Source organism: Ambystoma mexicanum, chromosome 6q (assembly GCF_040938575.1).
Source record: "Ambystoma mexicanum isolate Mex_15411 chromosome 6q, UKY_AmexF1_1, whole genome shotgun sequence".
In the NCBI taxonomy this organism is placed as follows: Eukaryota; Metazoa; Chordata; class Amphibia; order Caudata; family Ambystomatidae; genus Ambystoma; species Ambystoma mexicanum.
In genome coordinates, this window is record NC_090937.1 from 886332488 (window position 1) to 886344920 (window position 12433).

Genomic DNA, 12433 nt, shown 5'->3' on the forward strand with positions numbered 1-12433 from the left:
AAACACAACCATCCAGGAGGCAGGGGGGCACACAAACCGAACAAGGGGACAGAAAGGACAAACATATCATCAATAGAGGCAGAGGGGCAACACGAACCATACAGGGAGCAGAGGCACACACATAACATCAAGGGGGGAAGGGGGGTAACACGAACAATAACAGGGGGCAGAGGGATGCAAATAACATCAAGGGGGCAGAGGGCCAAACACGAAACAAACAGGGGGGCAGAGGGACACAAATAACATCAGGGTGACAAGGGGGGCAACATGAACCATAACGTGGGGGAGAGGGATGCAAATAACATCAAGGGGGCAAGGAGGGTCACACAAACCATAACAGGGGCAGAGGGACAAAAATAACATCAAGGGTGGCAAGGGAGGCAACACAAACTATAACGGGGCAGAGGGACACAAATAACATCAAAGGGGCAGCAGAAACCATAACAGGGGGCAGCGGGACACAAATAACATCCAGGAAGGCAACATAAACCATAACAGGGGAAGAGGGAGACAAATAACATCAAGGGGGGAAGGGGGACAAACACGAACCAAACGGGGGGCAGAGGGACACAAATAACATTAAAGGGGTAAGGGGGCAACACAAACCATAACAGGTGGCATAGGGAATCAAATAACATCAAGGGGAGATCCTTGGATGATCTCCAAACAGCCCTTTAAGATGAGTAGCAGTACCCTCGAGATAGATGGGGATGCAGATTCATACTCATGCATCAAATATTTAAGACAATTCAATAGTTTGGCAAAAGGAGTCCGTTTAATGACAAGTTCATAAAACGGGGAGTATGACGAACGTCAGCAATTGCTCGATCTTCTCACTCTCTTTTAAAAAACACAATATTTATATAAAAAACTTGGTATTGCTGATTGGTTATAGGAAGGTAACTTTAACATAGATACTTTATCTGAATATGGTAATGGGGAGAGGGGATTGGATAATAAACGTCAGGTGGGGCCACTAAGCCCTCCCTTCAAAATGGCCACTATGAACGTCACTAAAAGTACGACATCCCATTGGCTCTATTCACCATAGGACCTTAGATTACATGGTCCACTATGATTGGGTTAGCATCAACCCCACTCATACCATTCCATCTACGTCTAGCAGCACGCAGAAAGAACATCCAGGTGCAGAGAAGCTCATCTGCATCCCAGCTTTCCACCAGTTATGCTACAATCAATCATCACCTCTTCTGATGTCTGTGGCTTATCTTGACCTTTCTGAAAAGTATCCTCTGTTCTCTTCTTTCCTTAATTGTATCCACTGTCGGCCTATTCCAGTCAGGTAAGACCTTGGCTTCTGACATAGTCATCCTTTAGCTGAGTTTGTTCTGTCTTGATTCTCGATTTTCTTGCTGTGACACACTCCATCTGAGAGCTTTTGTAACCTTTGTTCAATTCTTCTTATGTGCGTAGTGGACAAACATTCATACATAAAGTACTTCTTGAGGTATATACTTGTAAATGTTGGTGCTTACCGCAATCTATCAACTATAAAGCATAAGCATGCTTCATGATCTTTGCCTCTTGCAGTCACTTGCATCTGTACACGTTTAAACTAACTAAATATCTTCATCATGCATGTGGCATAAGTTTCTTCATCTTGACATCAACTTCTTCACCTTAGGCTCAAGATGTCACTTATTCATGGTATTTCATCTCTTGTCAGTATTCTCAGGTCATTATATCTTCTATATGTGCGTCAGTCCGATTTCTTATGATGTCACATTCATCTTCCTTCATTATCTACTTTGCTTCTTCAGGTATTTTATTCAAACAACCATCATATTGTTTAGAATGTAGATATGGCTTTTTTAATGGATACCTTACTGTCCAGGTTTTCTTAGGTGTTGTTATATTAACAGGTGTTGTTATCCTGATAGGTACTGGGCAGGGCCCATGTGCTGCTCTCTGCTGATTTAACATTTAACTGTTCATCATACGCCACATACTTTGGTGTGAACTCAATAGGGAATGGGAGGGAGCAACTGGAGTGGGGACGATACTCGAGACTTCCTCTTCACTTCCCCCTCTGGGTGATTCATAGACCACTCTCACTTCTTATGTTGCATACACATTTTCTTCCTCCTTCACTTTTATTTCATCCTATGGATCCAGACATTTTGGTCTGAAGAAATGCTTCCTTGGAGTCCATATCTTTATGACTCCTTTCAAGCACCCTGCTGTTCTCACGTGCTCATTCTTATTCCATGTCATCAGTTGGCATTCTCCACTTGGACTGCAATAGATTCATCTTCCAACATATTTTCTATGATTTCTTGAATTATTGGGTTCCCTCTGGTACATAAATGCTAGTTTTCACAAACTCTCTTATTTCTTCATCAGTTAGGTCTTTGGGCTTCCATCCTGACTCAACATCCATCATGATCTTCATCCCTATTGCTTTCTTTGCAGTCTTCTGGCATTGTGAGATTATTAATTTGATCACACAGAATCCAAGTAATATCATCAGCAACAGGGCTCCTAGGAATTTGAATGTCTCTGCCATTCATTCTGGAATCCATGAAAACAGTGCTCCAAACTAACTGTCATCATCAACTTCATCAGCTTCATCTATCATCTGATTCTGTCATTTTTTCAACATGTCTATGGTATCTGTTAAGGTTCCATTCTAGTCGTCGTGTGAAGGTATACATGTGCAACATGATTCTCCGATTTTTGCACAAACACCTACATCCATAGCTGTGATCATGTCTAAGACATTTCTGTTCTGGAGTGTCATCATTCTGATTGCTCTCAACTCTTCTCGGATTGCATTGAATCCTGTTATCCTTTTGTTGATGGTCTGCAGTAACTCCCATCTGGTTATCTGCAACCATTTAGTATTTGCTCCAACATGAATTCTTGGTATTTGGATTGCCGTAAACACTGATGAGGTCAGGCTGAACAACCTGTGTTTCTATGGGATAGCATCGAAAGCTTCTATGGATTTTTCAGAGAAATAATGTTCCCTCTTTGTTCTCCCCATAAGCTCCAGAGATCTCATCTTTCTTAGGTGAACATCTGCGTTCAGGAAACTGTCAATGTTCACATCACTTTTTGGAATCACCAATGCTGGAACATGGACATTCACCAATGTACATATGCCTCCCCAATTTTTCGGCAATCTCATGTATGCCTGGGATCCACACACCCAGTAGTGATCCATGATCACTGCAGTACCATGCACCATTCCTGGAACGTCAAAGACTCGACTACAATTGAGATTCTCTCCCATTTTTCTTGTACCATTATTTCTGAAACAGAATTTTGGGCGCTCCGATGGTATTATCTGCTTTGGTCCTCCTCTGTCCTCGACCCATGTCAGTAATTTAGCAAGCTTTGGCCATAATGGCTTGCATCCATGTTGCACTATGTCAATGGTAGCCTGGTAACAACTGATTACTACCCATGCTCTGCAGATCACTATTCCTTTCTCCCATCCGTCTGGTGAAAGCACTGTTCCCCAGATTTGCATTTGACCTCTGTTCTTCCATCTGCAAGATTCTTCTGAAGTATTTCCTGTAGTTTCCAATTTCTTGTTCACTTCTCTTCTGATCTCTGCTCTTTTTATTCCACAGTTTTCGTATCTGATCACGACATTCTTTGTTTTGGCATTGTTTCTTGTCTTTATGTCTTGGACATAATCATCTTCATCTGGATCTGTTTTCTCAGTCGCCCATTTGAGAGAAGCATCACTTCCCATGAACTGACCTCTGGTTTTGCACATTGCTATTTCAATAGCTACAAAGTTTTTTAACTTTCCAATGCTGCAGGGCAGAAGTGCACATACAAAGCATTCCTCATCCGAAGTTCGTCTTCCAACTTCCTTCATATGTTGGTACCATATGTTGTTTCCCAAATGTGCTGTGCTATCCAGGTAATCATTCAATTCATTATTGTCATCTTGTGTGCTTCTTTTGGCTCTTATTCTTTTGATATGAGCTTTCGAAGCATGTCACGTAATACTTCTGTATAGCTCCTTCTTGCTGGAGGATTCTCAGGCATCTCCATCAGTGATCCGTACGTTTTGATTTGTACTGTTCGAATAGGAGGTTGTGCTATTTGCTTTATCCTTTCAATATACCAACTAGGCATGAAAATATCTCTTATGAATTGTATTTGTGTCTTCACTCCAGGCACTGCCCAGATATCATATTTCGCAGGGTCAGGTGTGCTTGCAAGTGTGGTCTCCATTTGCTTATTCTCTAAAGCCTTTTGTCTCTTTAAAAGTTCAGCTTTCTTTGTTTGTCTCTCAACTTCTCTTTGGTGTAAACCTTCTCATCGTTGTTTGTCCAACCTTCCCCCATTCTCTGGAATGTGATTCTGAACTCATTGACACCAGACCAGGTGTGTTTGTACTCATTATCTGTGTAGGTGTAACTTTCATTGATCTCTTGTCTGGTTTACTTTGCCAACCCTGTCTCCGGTGTTTCAACAAATGTGCTAAAACAAGAGTCGTTTCTGTGTCATTGCTTACCAACTCCATTTCAAGCTCAGTCACTATGTCATTTTTTATTGCAACAGGAATGACTGTATAAGGTCTGGGTGCTCTTGTGGGAATCAAGGGTGCATTCTGAGGTGGGGGCACGGGAACAACACGTTGTGCACCTATAACAAATGCAGTTCTGATCGTCAATGACAGTAGCACAATTATGAATATAATGCATGCATAAACAATGCATCGGTAGGTTATCTTACAGCATTTGTTTCTTGGGCAATATGAATGTCTCTCCTCCTGAGGGAGAACACTGCTGCTGCTCTGGCTTCCCATCTCGATCATCTAAGGAAGCAAAAACTGGTTCTTTAATACATTTTGATTATTATCACTTTTTAATGTATTCTGTTGTCTCTGCTTCACGGATCAATAGTTCCGGACCAGTTGTCCTCTGATTCTGGATAATGGACTGTCTCTTATCTCTGGAAACAGTTCTGTTTTCAATGTAATGTTTCAACAATGAACAATGACCTCTGTAAGTCTATAATACGTGTTGCATATATACTAGTTCCCAGTCTATACCTCGAATCTGCTTCACTCCAGATGACATGTTGCTTCCCTGTCAGCAAAAGTGTATTTTTTGTCAATACTTCCACGATCTGTCCCTTGAATGAAAGTCTCTACACTCTTCTGTGATTTTGATGAGAAGAAAGTGTAACGTGTATTGTTATGCTATGTAGAAGCATACTCAAGTTAGTAGTGTTGGCTGGATCACAGATTAATGTGAGCACATCAACATTGGCATGTCTCCCAAAAAGGTCTGGAAAGTCTTCAATTAAATGAAAAAATACTGCATTTGCCAGTCTATGATTCTCTGGTGAGAGGGACATTTGTCTTGTCCTCGCTGTACTCTGGAAGTAAAAAAAACTGTTCTGCAATCACTGCGAACAGTCTTCTTATTGTCTTTTCATTATGAGGTTCTTGCAAAAACTCTATTATGCTTGTAAGTCTCCCCACCAACGACGGATAGGACCTCAATACCAATTCGAAATAGGCCAGTATGTGCCTAGTGAGGTCACTATTGTGTGACACCATAAGTAAGTACAACCAAACACTCTGTGTGGAAGAACTCAGGATATTGTATTCTTTTCCAGTTTATACATCCTCGATCAAAATTTGGCATAGCTTTTCTTATCAAGGTTTTAGTGTGCCTCAGTCCAAAGTCAATAAGCTACTTGTGGCTCAATAAATGCAGTTCTTCTTCTCTTACCCTGCAACTATGATTCACAGAGTGTTCATATTTGTGCCCTTTATTCCTTTATTTTGCTCAAAGGAAATGTCTTATAACTGGGCCACAACCTTTTCACAAAGGTTTTCTTGCGTTTTTCACTTGACTGGTCATGTGTCCTTCTTCCTTGTCATAGATCTTGTCTGCACATGCTGTGGTTCTTCCACGGTGTCTGTAGTTTCTCTGGGTTGGGGTGCAGGCAGATGGGTCTCTCCGATATATGGCTTGATGTCACCAAGGAAGATCCAAGCTCTTCTTCCCTGTAACTTGAATGCAGATTGTGTAATATCCTTTACAATGAAAGGGCCTTGGAACCTTGGCTCGTCCCACCTTTTCCGTGTGTGTTTCTGAACTAATAAAGTATCCCCAGGGTATAGTTGAGGTACACATAACTCCAGAACCTTGTCAGCTATAGTATCTCCTTCTGTGTTCTGTACTGCCCTACACCCTCATTGTCGTAGCAGCAGCTTGTGGGATGTTTTTACCCATGCATCCAAGCCCTACCTCAAAACTGTGCAGTACTGACATGGAAAACATCATGATGGCCAGAGCTTCCCAGAAAATGCCCAGGGAAGTGCATGAAGAATAGGCTGCCACCCATTTTGCCGATGTTATGGGCACAGAAGGGCACTGCCTAAAACCACCATTGGACTACCCACACAGTAGTCTGAAACCATTGGGAATGGCAATGCTGATTGCCAAAAGCAACCTAGAATTTTGGGGAATTCATTTTCTTAAATCCCAAAAAGGGGTGCAGTACCAGTACTCACCACTATCAGAAAGCCGGCATTTTAAAACCACCAGATTTTGGTTAAAACTGAATAAATGAACCCAAAGCGTGCCAAAGAAAGACTTACTGAGAGGTGGATACAATCTAAAGTTATATTCTGAAGTGACTTGAAGGTTTATAACAAGACTGGCTGAGCTGTGGATTTCAGCAGTTTAAGTAAATTTGGACTGAAAGACACTAAAAAACCTAAATGTTTAAAAGAAATGAGTGACCTACTTTTGAGTGTCAGATAGGTTGCAATTGTTTAAATGTCATAGTTTAAATTTAGAATCAGCATCCTAGCTGCATATGTAAAGAATTGTCTTGACTTAAACTGGGGAACAAAAGTGACATTATCTGAAGCCTGGCTTAAGGAACTGAATTCTGCCCACCAGCTACCCCCGACAGGAGATGAGACTTGCACAACAGCTGTGTTCCCAGGCCTAGCTGCCCTTTTGCTGCTCCCACCAAAAGGGATATGACACTTCCCTGATGGAATTACCTGGGCTCTGCAGGAAATTGAACAAAGCCCTGTCCTGACTCAGGCAAATGTTTTATTATGGGGGCCGTAAAAAGTGGCCTCCTCCTGGAAGTAAAGGGGAGGAGCACTGCCTTTGAGAGCAAGCTGGCTTGGCAGAACTGGAAAAACCAGAAATTCAACCTTGTGCTGGGGGGAAACCACACCCCTGTAGCCAGAATATGGTTTTAGAAAAAGATGAATAACTCATAGTACGGACTTGTCATAATTATTTAAATGATACCATAATTCTTGTGATTTCTCTGCCCACATGTTAAGAGGTTTTTAGAACCGGTGGCATGATCTGGGGGCAAACTAGCAGTTAAGAGGGTATTACTTAAAATGTATGCATGTTAAAAATCTGACACTTCATCAATTAATGTCCATACTCCTTGCGCACATGTGTATACATTTGGGGTAATGTCTGATATTACGAAATCAGTTAAAAAGTGCAAATGTTGCCATTTCTGAATGCAAGCTCCCAGGAAGAGCAGATTTGGACAGGGTATACCTCCTGTGATATGTGAAGGGTGCATGTAATTTTAAACAAATGTGTACCTGTGCAAATATGTCTTTTGGGTCAAAATATAGATTGTGTGTAATTTGACAGGGGTGGGTTCTCTGTACCATAAACAGACCTCATCATGATGACACTGCATTTCATTCCCCCAATCAAGGGGAAGAGAATGAAGTGGCCAATGACAAGTGGAGAGGGGTAGAGCCTAGTGATGCTGCACACACACCCATTTTCAAAACACATAAAAGCAGACATCCTTCAAATCCATTTGCTGCAACGCGCTCTGCCGGACCATACAACATCCAGAGATCCAGACTTCAAATCCATCAATCTCCAGAATCCAGAGAGGCTAAAGAGAGAGAGAGCTGACCCAGATCACTTTGAAGTGCAGAGACCAGACCAGAGTCCAGTCTAAAACCTGACCAGATCCGTGGCGAGGCCCATTTAATTCAAGAATATAGTGTGAGTACCTAGCAGACTGTGCAGAACCAATCTCTTAGATAAAATAATATAATTCAATCTATTTTAATCTAAGTAGAACTGCCTCCTAACTGTCACCTGTCATTTTCTAGTTGCTAACTGTCACCTGTCATTTTCTAGTTGCTAGCTGTCATTTGTCATTTTGAACTTTAAAATTTCAAATCCGAAAAACGACCTTTATTTAATTGTTCATAACTCCGTAACCGTTTGTCCTAGAGACTTGCAGTAACTTTCCTTTGAAAGCTTAGAATCACAGCTTTTCAACGAACCTAGAACCGTATTCCGATTCCCTATAGTTTTGCCGCTATCGCGAAAAACGCACGCGCGAATTTTACCGCGATTTGAAAATTCCTCCACGTATGAAAACAGCAGCTTCTTGCTAGAACTGTTAGAAAGTCGTTTGCAACCTGCCAATCATTCCTAGATCCTTGCTAAAGTGAGCCTGGACTAATATTAACTAGATACCACTCACCCTGAACCTCTAGAGGGAATTAAAAGCATTTTAGCATATGTTTCACTTCATTGCCAGCACATATAAAAGCATTTTGGGCCTGTGTTGTAAACTTCTGTAGTCTAAGCTTGCTGGGGTGAACTGAATTACAGTTGATTGCATTTCTGAGAACTGTGTGCTCTCCTTCCATTTCCTTGCATTGCATAAAGGGGGGAGGGGATTGCCAGAGAAAAGTGATTACATTGTTTTGTTGAACGCATATTGAGTATTTTCTGTACTGCATTTTCATTCCACCTTGCATCCATTTGAAACCATAAAGTATTGTTGCTATCCTATCCATCCTATAACCACTCATCATTGATTATAAAGAAGTGTGCTAGTGCCAGACTATCCATTATTGATTACTGCTCAGATTCAGTGTGATATTCAATTATTAAATTATTATAAAGTGTGATATATATATCTATTGTTTAAATTATCAAATAAACCTTTTAACTTGCAAAACAGAACTACTTCTTGGCTCAGTGGGGTCAGGGGGATTCAAAGAGAGGGGTGTTATATAGGGGTAGTCATCCAGAACGCATGAACTGGACATAAAGATATATTAATAAGGGTTTCCATTCAGTATCCCAGACTAGGCATTGACTTAGCTGTAGTGTTGAATTGAATCCTCTTACAAATTGGGGGCTCGTGCCGGACGTTTGGATTAGATTTATCACTTGTGCAGATTAATACAGCGTGCCAGCTGACCAGATACACACACATATCCGGTCGGATCACACGCTGTGTTACGCTGTAAAGCACTCCTCAAAGGAACGCTCTAAGGAAAAGGTCTGTTTTGCAAAAATATAATATAAACTTCTGTAAATCAGGAAGGAACTCAAATTCCAGAATGACGACCTTGGTAGATATGAAAATAGCCAGAGAGTACTTCTTACATGAGTTATTTGTGAGAGGTGAGTGGGCTCATCAGGACCAGACGGTCTGGTTGCAAGCAATCGCACCCCAGATCACGGAAACAGGGTCAGATATATGGGGAGATCAGGGTCCCCTACATGTGGCCCTGAGTGAACTATATTTGGCCCCGAAGGCTAAGGATGAACAAGACAAGATGGTTAGGATAGCGGCATACCTGTACCTATATATGGGAGACATGCAGGATAAATGTACTGAAAGCCAAGATCTGGCGAAGATATGGCAGAGAGCAACAAGCTGATTCTGAAAGACCTGAATACCCAGGCAGAGTTTGATCAGGAGCGCCAGAAAGCTGGTGCCTTCCAAAGGCAAAGGGACGACCTGGCGGCACAGATGCAGGCTCTTACTCAGGAAAGGGATACCTTAGGCCAGGAAGTCTGCCACTTAAAAAGGAAAATGGAAGAAAATCACCTGGCCCTCCAGGGACGGGGTGACCTCCAAAAAGAACACCATAACTTGTTAGAGCACACCAGGAAGGTGGAGGATGCTCTGGCAAGAAAGGAGCAGGCCAATAGGGACACAGCTCAGGAGGTAACCCTCCTGCAGCAAAGACTGGCCCAGTGCTCCAGGACCAATCAGGAAACGCAGAGAGAGAATGAGGCTCTCTGCCAGCACAATGATAGGCTCCAACAACAGGTAGCGATGCAGGAGAGACTGATAGAGTCTAGTAAGGCCTTAACTGAGGAACTGAAGGCGCAGGCTCTTGCATTGCAACAGGGAGCAGGGGCGGATAGAGATGAGGTTCGCTGGGAAAGGGAAACTCCTGAGCATAACCTCAGGAGCCCTAGCACCAGAGGTCTTTATTTCTCTCAGTCCCTGGACTCTGCCACCCCCATGTCCCCTGGTGCACATGAGCACAGGGCCACAGGGATGGCAGATTACTATCCAGCCAGAAGCATGGGGCTCATAGGCCAGTACCACCCAGGAATGGAGGGGCGGGCATCCGGGTATGGGCACCCAAGCACAGTGCAATTTGATGGGGAACCCCAGGTGAGTAGGCCCATTAAGGGCATCCTGAAAACCTCTGCCCAGTTAGGTCAGTGGGGGGGGTACCCATCAAATCCTGGCAGCAAGGAGGGATCTGAAGACTCCTCTGAGCGGTACAGGACACAGGAGACCAGGTCCCCACATTCTGCCAGCCATTCCCAGGCTCGCAGAATCCGGGAAAACCTGGAAGAACAGACGGGAACCTCTGGGAGCAGTGCCTCTGAGTCAGAAGATGAATGGACAAGGGTTACCCGAACCAAAAAGGCCAATAAGGCAAAAAGGGCCTTGATTAAGGACCCATTGAAACAGATTAAGGCAATCAGGAGTGTCATCACGCCTTATCATAAGAACGCCAAGTACTCTGTTTGGGAACACTTATGGCTCTATGAGCAAATGATGGAGACTTTTCATTTGAAGGACAGCCAAAGCTGTATCCAATATGTAAAGTGGACATTCTCCCCAGAGTACTCCAGTTTCTTTGCAGGGCTGGAGGACCAAAATCATTTAAGATGGTCCACCTATAAGGCGGCCATCTTGAAACATTTTTCTATTCATAGAAATCCTCAAGAGGCTCGCAAGGCAGCCTACAATTTACAATGTGGGGAGGATCAGGCCCCACAAGAATTTGTGCAGGAGTTAAAGCGTGCTTTTGCACAGACCACAAGAAGGGTGCGCACGGATAGCAGAGAATTTATTAATACGTTTTTCCATGCCTTGCCCAAATACATAATGACCCAGCTCGTGAGGGATTTTCACGAGAAAAGATCTTTAGACTGGGTCATTGAACAGGCGACCCAGATCTATGAGGTGCAGAAGCCAATAGAAAATAAAAATAATGCGCCCAAAAACCCCAAAGCCAACAACACCCCTGCTGCTGCCAAGGTGGCAGAGGTAAAGCTCACCCCCGTTTTAGAGTTGGAGATGGGGGGGCCTAAAAACCTACCTGCACCTAATAATGCTAGGCCCAGAAGGTCCTTGGGCCAGTCACAAACAGGGAGTCAAGGAGGTAGTCCCACAAATGGGGTCCCTCGCTCTCCTGACTATGTAAGTCCCCGTTACAAGGGTAATCGACCCATCCTGGGTTATGTGTGGACTCCTCCAGCCCAAGGGGGGGGATCCAGCCAAGCACCTAACCCAGGGAACTTCCCTAATAACTTCCCACAGGAGGGCAGAAACTCACCAAACCCTGGGCAGAACTTCTTCCCCAGGTATCCACCCAACTTCCAGCCCCAAAATCCTCCACCCTTCTTTCCCCAATTCCCTGAGCCCAGACAACCGAATCCGGGAGAGGGGAGGCCAAGGGTGGAGGGGTATCAAAATCTTCCCAACCAGGGGTACTACCAGAGAAGGGATAGCTACCCTTCCTGGGATCAGCCCAGGGGAGAAAATAGAGCCCCGTATCAGCCTGAGCGGGTTTCCCAGTTAGAGCGCCAGGTCCAAAATATGGCACAGGATCTGGGTCAAATACTGAATGCACAGCAGAACCCTCAGATGGGCATGCCAGCGCAGAACGCACCCAACTCTGGACCTGGTTCTCCAGAACAATGACGGGGGCAGCACCCCGATAACTCACCGGTTCCCAGGGAGGAGGCACAAATGGAAGGGGGGTGTAAAGCCTTGGAGGAAGCTTCCTTCCTCACTTGTAAACAGCCCCTGGAAACCCAGGAACCAGAAACAAAATCTCTTGCCCCTGAAAGTCTGCCTCCTAAGGAGCAGAGGGGGGGTAGGAGAAACAAAAGACCCAAACAGACTCAGTTTGAGGAGGAGGTACAGATCTTCCAATTTGAGGGAGAGGGATCCTCAGAGGATCCTGGGAAAAGGATCTTCTCCTTCAGAGAGGGGGGAACTCCTCCCAAAGAAAAATGGGTCCCTAGGGATGCAAATCCAGACTGGGGAGATGTGGAGACTGAGCTACCGCCACCCACCATCTCATCCCAGAACCAACAGCAAGAAAATCCCCTGGTTCAAACCCATCCTGATGACTGCCTCCAAA